Source organism: Anoplopoma fimbria, chromosome 11, assembly GCF_027596085.1.
Source record: "Anoplopoma fimbria isolate UVic2021 breed Golden Eagle Sablefish chromosome 11, Afim_UVic_2022, whole genome shotgun sequence".
NCBI lineage: Eukaryota > Metazoa > Chordata > Actinopteri > Perciformes > Anoplopomatidae > Anoplopoma > Anoplopoma fimbria.
Window position 1 is genome coordinate 9231501 of NC_072459.1, and position 12310 is coordinate 9243810.

The window sequence follows — 12310 nt, forward strand, 5'->3', positions numbered from 1 at the left end:
TCATAAAATCATACATCCACAAACCACATGGTCGCTCCTGAGAAAATACACCAACAAATCTCAATTCTTACTTTCAGCAGGTGGAAACTCGGAATCGGGCTTTGATAGCTCCTTTTTTTTTTTTTTTTACAAAGAAAAAAAAAAGTTGTACTGATTTGTAATCTTGATTTAAAAAAAAAAAAATCCACAGAGGGTTGCAGAGTAAGTCAGTTCAGCCTGTCTTGCCTCTCCGGCTGGTTGGATTGTCAGTGAGTGGTGCTGAAAAGACAGCGACGCTGCTCAGCCGGATTGTTAAGGGAGGTGCGCACTGGTGCTTCCGCTCATCATCTGTGCGCTCCGGTTATTCAGCTCCAGGATACAGTAGCTGCGTCATCCCTGAATCCCAAGTCATGCCATGGGACTGTCTCATTGACTTTTCAAACCCTGTTTAAATTGCGCTGAGGCTTTAAAAACACATTGAGAGTTCAGGTTTTCAGTGGGTTTCCTGTTTTTATAAGTATGACATGTATCATATCTCTAAAGGACTGTGCGGGCTCTGTGTAGCGTTTCTGATGTGTTGTAGCAGCAAACAACCCTTTTATGATAACAATACACAATAGTATGATACTGGGATTAGTGATTGATAGCTTCACATCTGTCTGGATCCTGAATTGGGGGATTATTGCACTCTCTATGCCCCTCAGAGTCTGCATTTGTTTGAGTGAAATGTATTTCTTTTTTCTTCCAACAGGGCACATTTGGTCTAAGGTCAAACTTTAAGGATTAGTAAATCCCATTGAAATCCTCAGTTCAAATGGGTAGTCTGATGACGTGTCTTGAATTGAAACAGCCCCCCACTGCCTTCTCTCATTGTTGTGCATAAGAAAGGGACTTTCATTTTCTACACAGCTTGACTGTGACATTAATGAAGCTGAACACTTGACTTAAACTTAAACACACATTTCATGCTTTGAAAATATGACGGTTGATGCTGAATGACACCAAGGCCATGCTGAATACAATCAGGTAGGCTCTAGTTTGCCGTTAAAGATCCATACAGATAAAGAATATAAAGCATAAAAGAATGATTCTAAGTTGTATTCAAAAGGTCAGTGCACTGCATAATGAGGTCTTGCTTGTCCCGGGTTGGTCTAATTTTCTTTTTTTTACATTTCAAATTTTGAAACTGCTTTTGTAGAGCCAGCCAATAACAGACTTTCTTCTCTCAGAGTGATAGGGCAAATTAGGCTGCCGATGTGAGGATGCAGTGCTGCAGTCAATAATTTATTTGTTCATTGCTGATAATAAAGACAGCAATGGTTTATTGCATATCTTGCTCATGTTTTTAATTGTGGTGTGTGTTTTGTGGTGAGTTAAATGCTTGTGACCTCGGCCAAATAGAACTAAAAATAATCCTTGGTGTTTGCTTTAATCTGGCTGGTGGGAGTTTATTTTATAACCATTAGATAACAGTTTCACAGGAACAGTAAGTAAAAAAAAAAAAGGCATGCAAAATTCATGTTGCTGTCTGTTTCAGTTTCTCAAATTGTCGGTTGGGGTCCAAGTGGGACGCAAGTATCCATCCAAACAGGGAGGCACGGTACGCAGAAACTTCACTGTGTGACAAACATTTTTTATATTCAAATCCAATCCCTCCTGACACAAATCTCACCTCTATAAACACGTCAAACCGTCGAAGAAAACTATGATCTCACAGCCTTTTCAGGATGGGATCCTTCCTCAAAATAACCCAAAGACAGTGAACAATATTTGGAAAGAAGAGAGAATTATTTCGTCAGTCAAGTACATAGCAGTTCTATGCTGTTGCATGTGTAACATGAGTTGATGATATCGCTTCTATATATTTAGAAATCTGCAGGCAATCGCTTGTCGGTGGCATGATGACACCATTAGCCTCTTTGACAATGATAGGCAGAGAAGAGAATCAAAGCAGGTTTTGTTTGGAGCTCCCTTCATGTTTAGTCAAACTAAGACAAGGGAGCAGGCGTCTGTCAGATACCTGCTAAGAAATGTAGAATATGAGAAAACTTCAAAGCCAGACGTCGGATCAAATCAGATTATGAATGGAGCTCAGTGCGGCTGTTATCAAGCACAGTTTCCCAAAACTGCCTCATCAATCTTTATTTCCTCCAGAAGATTCCCTTAAATTCTGAAGCGGTGGGGCCACGATAGTTCATGCGGGATGCTCTGTTAACATGGTGTGCAGTATTACCCATCTGCCCATCACAGCCATCATCTCCTATCTGCTCACAGGGCCTAAGAGCTAAATGTCAGCCGGCATTAATGCACACTCAGCGTACAATGGGCGCACAGAGCTGGGAGTGACAGGGAACAGCTGGTGAAGTCACTGCTAAGGAAGGCAGTTTCTAATGTGACAGGTCCCCCGAGAAAAGGGACACGCAATCACCATGGTTACCTTATCTCCTCCCTGATCCCCCCAGCACCCCCTCACCTCGGTGAGCGCGGTGCTGGCAGAAGTGAAATGGGAGTACTGAAGACTGAGCAGAGATGACAACTTTCACTTCAAAGTTGATGGGATAAAGTTATTTCCCTTTCATGTTGCAACTGGTGAGCGCCGGGGTAAAGTAACTTTACTTTTTTAAGCGCCTTCGGCGAGGGTTAACAAGTCAGCAGGGATTGAACTCTTATCCTAAGTTCCCCATATAAATGAACACATTTCAGAGTTACACTGCACATTACTAAAGGCAATAAGATTTTTTTTTGCCTATACAAACAAAGGGAACTGATTTACAGAGAACTAGACACACTGGTCATATCTTTTAAGGATAAATCTCCTCCCCTCCTCTCAATAGGATGCAATTCAAAACAACAAAACCACAAAATAAAGCCTAAACATTATCAGAATTTTATCAAAACTTTTTTTATCAGCGATCATTTTTTAAACATGTTTCCTAAAAGGAATATTCATTATATGGGCGGCTGTGGTGTAGTGGAGAGCAAGATAGTTCTCCATTCAGAGGGTCGGTGGTTCGATACCCGGCTTCGGCAGTCGATGTGTCCCTGGGCAAGACGCTTAACCCCAAGTTGCTGAGTCTGATGGTGGCACCTTGCATGGTAGCCTGTCATCAGTGTGTGAATGGGTGAATGATATGTAATATACTACTGATTGTAAGTCGCTTTGGATAAAAGCGTCTGCTAAATGACTGTAATGTAATGTAATGTAATTATACTAAAAGATAATACATAAAAATAATTGACTATTCATAAATATGTTTTCATTCCGTGTATTATCACCTGCAACTATGAATCAATGTGTTTTTGTTACATCAGAATACGGAGTCGGCCATGTTGAATCACCTGCCCAGAAGGGACAAAGCAAACACTGGCTCTACATAGGGTCATTCACAATGGGGATTCATTTGGTTGCAATATACAACCTCACCACTAGATGTCACTAAATCCTTTACACTGGTCCTTTAAAAGAGCCTGGCAAATGATTGGGTGAACATCCAACTGGTGAATATAGTATGTGAATGTGTATGAGAGCACGTATTTACGATTCCATTTTGAATTCATTCACGTATACCTACTTTGGTGATGAAACCATTCAGGCCTCTGACATCTTCCTCACACGCTTGTTACACTAGTCAGATCATCCTTTGTACACCTTCCTACTCATCAGTGTGGCATTTCACTTCTTTGGAGTTCCACCTATTGAGTGTGATGAGAGTTCAGTGGATGCTGAACACTCAGAGCTTCTGAACGGAGCCACACTCACCCCGCATGACACAGTCCCATGGCCGTTTAGTCACATCTCTTCCTGTGTTCTCACCACCCCTCCATCTCTCATCCTTCCATTTGGCCACCTCCTGCTACCTGCTCATCCACATGAGCTGTCAGTGGCCCGGACAACTCCTACACGAAGATGGCACACACACATTTTACACATGGACACATACAGAACACACATACATCCCTTTGAAAGCAAGCAAAGACAAACACAAAGAAGAAAGAAGCACATCGTAAATGTGAAATGTGTGAGTCAGATTTTGTGATACGCACACTGCAGTCACGTTTCTGGACAATGAACAAAATATCAAACAAAATCATGACAGAAATACACACACACACACGCACACGCACACACACACACACACACACACACACACACACACACACACACACACACACACACACACACACACACACACACACACACACACACACACACACACACAGTCTCCTAAACTCACTCACTTTCCCAAATGCACAGACTGAGCGAAAATACTACAGTGTGTAATGATGTGGATTTTCAGGAGTTAAATCTTCGTTGCAGTGAAAGACATTATGAATAAGATCGCAAGAATGTTCTCCTATACAAAAGGTTTGAATAGTCAAAGATTATGAAAACTGCAGTTCTTGAAATTTCTCTTAGAATGTGTGTGTTTTCTGCAATCTAGGTGTGTCTGTGTATTTTCATTACGTTTTGACGACATTAGAGAAAGAAAGGGCATGGGACAGTATTGTCACATTGTACTAAAAGAGTATGATGGTAACATGAAATACATTTTGCATCGAGCGGCATAAAGCAGCGGCAAAAACAGTCATAGAATGAGAAAATCAAAAGAAGAGACATAAAGAAAGTAACATGTAGGACAACTAAGCCGACCCGGTATCACTACCAACTCGTCAAATACTGACCGTTACTGTTGTTCAGTTGTCTGATAGCTATGAACCAGGCTTTTAATTTACTCCCAATGTAAACCCACCTGCGTTCATTTTTTAAGAGTCAGAGCAACTGAAGGAGAATAAGGAGCCAGAGAGTTCACGCAGGACAAACTGGAGTTGAGGTGGAACGGTCAAACAAATAGGAATTTTCCTCGACTGCTGTTCATGTCCCGTTTGTGTCATTACACAAGAATTCACTCGGTAGTGACGAGAGGCGTTAGTCAGTCAAGTTAACATCAATCATGCTCTTTTTCGCTAAATCAAACTAAGTGGTTTGGTTGCCTAAATATGTATAACTTCCTATGTAGACGTAAATTTATCCCTACGACGTCCATAGAGCGTCATAGTTTGAAGCTAAAGGCCAATGATTGAGAGTCAGTACTTGACGAGTGCGAATGTGTTGACTGAGTGCTATAAACTTTCATACTGTTCTCGCTGTAATAAAGCCGGGCCAGGTCTCTTTTGAAAACTTCTACCCTACCAACAGCCTTCCAACAGTAATGTTGCTTCAGGACTTTGTGGGGGAATAATCATGTTTGCTACGCACTCCCCGCTGCTGCTATTCATCGCCTCTTTTTGTTCCTCATATCAGCTGTCAGCCTCCAACACCACTTAAAGCCAGAGGAATATCGTGAGCTGATGCTCAGGCTTTGTTCAGTCGCCGTTCGTGTGCTTGGCAATGTGCAGCCGGCTGCTGTATTGGTCTTCTACAGATCTGCTTGTAGGCGATGTCTTGGCATCTGCTAGCTGCTAATCTCTGGCCTTATGCTGCTGCTGTCAGCCTACAATATGTATATTGGTGTTAATTGTGGATTCATTTCTCATAGTGCCTAAGTATATTGTACATTGGCTTCTTGTAAACATGTAAACACACATTTTCTACACTCTGAGGTGGCAAGAAACTGTGCTTTTACTCAAGTACTTTACTCAAGTTTACTTTTGAGGTACTTTTCCAATTCATGCTACTTTAAATACTTGTGAATCAGTGTTTTTTATACTTCACTACATGTATTTAACTGCTGCAGTTATTTTGACTTTAGATACAAATATGATATGATAAACTTATAGAATATATCATAATAGATTAAAGGCCCTGCACACCCACTGATGTGTTTTCAGTTATGTGGCTGTTTGGACCGGCTGAACTTGGAGCTGTGCAAAGCTACACATTTTTGGATGCCACCTTTCTAGTCAAAGCGCTTTAACACTACATGTCATTTACCCCATTCACTCCCATTTATACACTGATGGCAGGGGCTACATACAATAATTATAAAGTTGTGAATTCTCTAGCAACAATACTAACAGAAGAGTCCTGGAAGTCATGAAAAACAATATATATTTTTTTTTATCTTGTTGCAGAAGACAATAACTTGTGAGCACAAATCATAACTTCATCTTAATTTCTGTCATTTTCAATCCAAGACTTCGTTAACCATAGGTTTAGTTAGGTTGAACAGCTTGGTAAGGGTAACGGAAAGAATGTGGTTTTGTTTAAATTACTATTTTGTTAAGTTTAGGGAACTTTCGGAGTCATGGTTACAAGAATAACCACCTTGTAAAGGTCAGGGAAAGATCGTGGTCATGGTTAAAGTTTTGAGCAGTGAGAAACAGGAAGAAAATAAGTGTCTGGTGTAAAAGTTCAACATTTGATTGACCCATCCAACCACCCGGACCATGTTCATCTGTGGATTTTGTGGCTGTAAAACAATGTCACAGCTCTTCCTCTTCCACTTCCGACAAATGCATCCTTTTTCCTTGGGAGAAAAGGATCATATAAAGTTTCAATTTATCCATTTCACATACTGGTTTGTACTTTCCGTGTGTCCTTTAGCTGCACACAATTAAGATAGTGCTTACAGGATTATGTAGTCACCTCATAGTCTGAGATGTGTAGCGGGGGAATGGCCACATAATGATTTGTGCTGCCAGCCCACACATTGTAGATTCCACATAATAACTGACATCAGGGTCTGTATCAAATGCAGTTTGGGGAGAGTTTATTGTCTAAAGTCTTCTAAGGGAGCAGAACTTGACTCGTTAGTTTTTGTAACACAGACATGCAGCCAACTTATGATTAGCCTTGGTAAATGAATTGGGAAAGGAGGATACAGCGTAGAGCAAACAGTAAGCTTCTCTCCCTACTATTGCAGTGCTCTGAGACATGACACATCTATGTGAAATTAGATAATTACTTCTGCACATGTGCATCATTAATGTCTTTTGATGCAGCTATCAGGCTGGATGCAGGACAGCTGCCTTCTTAAAATAAAAAAAGAAGCTCTGATTGACTTTGTTCAATATCCTTTTCCTTTGATGTGCAGAATGGCATCGAGCAGAGGCAGTCAAGAGAATCATCCAGTTCAAATTGAAAAGAACTTAATCTCTTCCTGTCTTGGTAATGTCATCAGACCCCTTGAAGTGCTCACTTTGAAAGAAGTGGTTGGGAACAGCGTCATTAGATGTTGAACATTTACTTTTTTTGCTTAGCATTGTGGCTTCTGTTTTAGCGTCCAAACAGAGCTCTGCTGTGTTTTTGTTGATTTACCTATCATCAGGTAAACTATTATTGAACTCAAGGTTTGCAGGCTAATTGAACAGATTTATTCTAAAGAGCTCACTCTTTGCTCTGAGCAGTGTGCTGCATTGCTCTCAAGGCTGTGAGCATTGCATCATGTGAGAAGGGACGATAACCTCTAATTTATAGTCTATGCCATAGACTCTATGGCAAAACACACAGCTCAATGACTTGTCCGTAATTGAAAGTAAACAGGGTGGCTCACAGGTTGCCATTATGTAATTCACTTGCTGCCATGGGGAATGACCGCCCACTAACACCACATGGTATGCCATCAGTGCCTGGCCATAATGAGTCAGTATTTGTGTGTACTAACACATGTGTATTTGTGTGTGCATGTTTTGCTGTGAAAGTTCTTACAGATAGTAGAAGAAAAAAAAATCAAGGAAATCCATTAAACAGCTCTAACTTGCTGCAATTGAAATGCTCACAATGCAGTTAGTCCTCCAGTGACCCATCTCTCCATATCTCAATTGTTGAGAGTAATATAAGATGTACTCAGCTCTCAGATGCAGCCCCCCCCAGCACTACAATGGATATTATTAACTGTTGAGAGAGTTTTTTTTAAATCTCTTTCTATATTTTAATAACAGGCCAGTGTTTTGAGGGCAATACGAAGAATGCGCCGCACAACCCCGAGAGAACAGAAGGTCTCATCTTTCAGTTTTGTGATCAGAAAAAAGTACTCCCACTTTAAATTAAGCCACTGAAAATCAATTAACCTCAAAAGTAAGAGCAGTTCATCCCCACGAGTCTTCATGCAACATTTCTTCAAGGTGATGCAGTGAAACTCATTTGAAGGTGAGTGTTTGTGTGGCGCCGTTTATGTGTTTCTGGCGGTTCTTGCACTTTATTACCTCGCATGAATGTGCTAGCATCACACTTGATTTGCTGTCTGAAGATTATTTATTGCATACTGACATACATCTTAGATACATGATGAGCAGTGAAGCTAGCCGCCTGCAGAACTGCTTGGATTTACTCTATGGGAAACATTGAGCCAACACAAATAATTATTGCACTACAATGCTGGTTTATTGGTCAGTCCACGTGAAGCATGATAACCGAGACGCCAACAGTCAGATTTTGATGGAACCTGACACCATGATGTGAATCACCACTGTTTTTATTGCAGATTCAAACAAGAAGGCATATAAGGCCTGATTTGCTCAGATGTCGACAGCATCTTAAGTGAAGGCTTTGTTTTTAAAGAGCTTGAGTTATGACCTCAAAGTTGCAGAAGATCACCATGGAAACTAGGGATGTTGATTCTTAGATTTTCACAGATCGAGTAGTCATGTACTGAAACATATTTGTTACCTGAAGGAGTAATCACACAGCAGAGAAATCTACCGTACTATTAGACAACCCTGACTATACAATAAGACATCAAAGTAAAACATGAAATACTCCCGTTAACATACATTTGTGTTGGTCACAGATAATACGTTTCTGAAGTCAAATTTATTTCATTATAACTCATTACAACACCTGTTAGAAACTCCTGTAGCTTGAACTGAACTACCTAAACACTTTTGATATCCGCTGTTTGTCACATGGTTCAAACAGTATGTCAATATGCTTATATTGATGCTCAAAGCCAAAACTTTCTAAAACGACATCCCTTTTTAACCCACGTTTGGAATATTTCTTATTACTCTAGTATTTCTTAAATCTTTTGAAAGCTGGTTTGAGACTATAATTTTATAATTTATTTTAAGAACCTCTGGTTATAGGTCTGTTCACTGAAGCTGTTCAAATCAAAACTTTATTGGTTCAGGTAGGACACAGAATGATATTAAATTGATTGTCTGTTCTTATTTTCTGAAGAATCATTCTCCATAATAATATTCATTTAATTATTGGTAATGTGTCATTGATGAAGAATGCGTTGGAGAAAAAGCGATTTTGATACAACTATTTGCTTTACTTACTTACCATAATTTGATAAACATACATATCTCACATAAAGGATCATAAATTATACAGATTATAATTTCTATGTTAGCCCTGATGCATGCCTTTTATTTTCACTGAGTAAATTTAATAAAGACAAGTTCAAGTTAAAAATAAATTCATATTTATTTAGAAGGATATAAGGAAGTAAAGGTGCAAAGAAGTATGTCTCCAGGTTCAGTGTAATCCACGAGGAAATGTAAGCAATATAAAGGCAATAACCAGTGCAGCAGACATTTATTGTCAATGATACTGAAGTCTGTGGCCATTTATATTTAAGATTCTCAGCCCAGTTCTGGGACCGACCCCAAATAACTGACCGCTCAACGGGATCTCAAAAGGTCTGCTGCTGTCTCTTAATATCATAACTGCCGGCGCAGTCTGCCAACTGTGGCTGTTTTTGATTAGAAGCAGGCCACAGGAGACGGATCGCGTCAAAGGTCCGGCTGTAGCAGGTCGCTGCTGGGTTTCAGGATTCAGAAGGGAGGGCAGGCCTGGCAGGGTCCACACCCAGGGGACACGGGAGCTGGAGACAGGGGCCTTCTGGATGTGTAAAGCTGCCAGATGTTGTCTGGAGCAAGTGTGCGGATCAGCCCGGCCCAGCAGGCGCCAGCCTTTATTCATGGCCGCCAGTGGGCTTCACTTGCTTGGCTCCCAGTTGTCTGAGGTTATGAGCTCTGGGTTAGCTCTCCACAGGAATTAATAACTTTAGGAATGTGTATTGTTTATTTACAGCTCAAATATACAGAGTATGCATACTCAACCAGTCTCCTACTGCTTATCTTGTCAAGGCCGGACCCACAAAATACTTAAGTACACAACATAGTGAAAGAATGAATCATCAGCAGAGTCTCTGGTTGGTTCTCTTCCTCCAAGTGAAAGCGTCTTTTATCAGACGGATGTTACTCGTTACAAGCTTGCCCCTGCAATGTTACTGCTCTCATTAACAACACAGCCGTACTGGCATTTTTTGTAAAATATTACAAGGTCTTGCCGGAACAAATGTCCCTGAATATCGATCCCTGCTCCCATACACGCATGATGCCATGCAGAAAATGTTCCTGATCATTTCTGGGATAGACTGCTTGTGTTAAAGGCACTTAAGACTATGACTTCTCTACCTTTGCTCGATGATAAATTATGTTAGTTTTGCCGCACGCAGCTCTGAAGTCACAGGAGGATACAAGTGCCACGTCATGTCAAACAGTGTGTGAACTTAGATCACTGTTCTCACATTCCGAGTTAAAGGTCAAGATCTCACCCTCAAAACATCATTGTGTTACCATAGTGACATGGTCTTCCCACAATGCATTTCTTGTTCTACAACAGCATCATTCAGCAGTTTTTGGACCATGCTCTATTGAGAGCTAAATCCATTGAGCTTCCTCTGATGTGAGGAGAATTCAGTGTCTTTGTTGCATGACCTTATAGTTTTCTGTTTGAAGCAAAAATAATAACATCCTGAGAAACATTAAAGACTTCAGATCAGATGAGCATAAGTAATCATGTTTGTGTTGATCTAGTTAAATGAGATAGAGCTGGCTATCTTTATGAGCTGGATTACAGAGACCAAGAAACCAAGTCTGAAACCATAGTAGACAGTAACACTTAACATGTATGACCTGTGTGATGATTCCCTAGAACACAAACACTGAACTGTGGCTCTGCACGTGAACAGGTCAACACACTGAAAGAAATTGAATCCGTGCTGATGTAAATGTTGCATGTTTAAATCTGTGATATAAACATTAGAGAATTAAGTTTGTATCTTTACATGGAAATATGAGTGACACCGTGAGTGTTTTGGGTTGCATTGGAGTATATAAACCCTGACTCTTTACATTAAACTATCGTTTGAAAATCAAACCTACCACACCTCTACGTAGCACCTGATGCCAATGAACAATGAGTGCAACTGTTTATCTCGCTCTCTGATCAATGCTTTGCTCATAAGCAGTAGTTATGTTTAGTTTCAGTGTGTGTAAAGGTGACACATCGATGCATAGCTAATCTATGGACTAATGGGTTTGCATTGAAAAGGCTACATGTGTGTGGTATATATATATATTTGATGCAACCCTACAAATGATTTAATTTTACTGATTAAATCCTGTGTTGACGCACACAGGTAACGTTAATGGGTGTAACTTGTATTTTTTGTTGGCTAAAAGTATGAATTCACTTGTGCAAACATTATTGATGTTGTTGATGTTCTGCACTGTGTGTTGGCCTGCAGGCCTCTGTGTTCTTGGCAACCTTTGTGGTCGATGTTGTGGCTCTTTGTGGAGAATGACATCCTCATCTCAGCAAATATACAAACCTGAGAGACACTATTGACGAGTTGGGCACCAGAGTAGCTGGAGTTGGAGGGTTTCTGTGGATACTAATGTATCTTTAATGTATTGTAGTTTGTGTAAAAAAAAAAAAGAAGATATGTCAAAAGCCTCCTTGGCTACAAAATATAATAATTCATATGTCCTGCCAAAATATGGTTAACGCATGTCTGTATTTCAAAGATACACCAAAGGTAGTTAAAGTGAGGAGGCACTTTTAATTTTTATTTTTTTTATTTTGTTGTATTACTTTCAATTCATAGATTGCTTAATGGGATTAAGTAGACCTACTGTGCAGTTCATCTTAATGAGAAAAGTGTGTTTCATATCAGTATTCTCAATCTAGAGATCAGATAATGATAGTCTAGATAATCAGATTCACTGATCATTTTCTTGGAGATGAGTCACATTAAATTAATTAATAAATGTGATTGCAAACAGTAAGTCTTCAAGGAGCATTTGAAATATAGTAATAAAACACATTTTACATGAACATATTCAGCTTTGAATCAAGCCAGTTATTGTTTCAACAAACAGAATAAGGAAATATTTAAATCTGTTTGCTGAGATGTCTAATTGAATACATTTTAATTGAATCTGAATGATGTTAGTTTCAAATAAGGAAGCTTTAATCATGTTCCGTTAAACATCAGAGTAATACTTTCACAACTCTACTAGGAATCAACATACTGCGTCCCATCACCGTAAATGGCTATCATAAGTGTGATGTTTTCACGGCCACATCTGTCCCCTG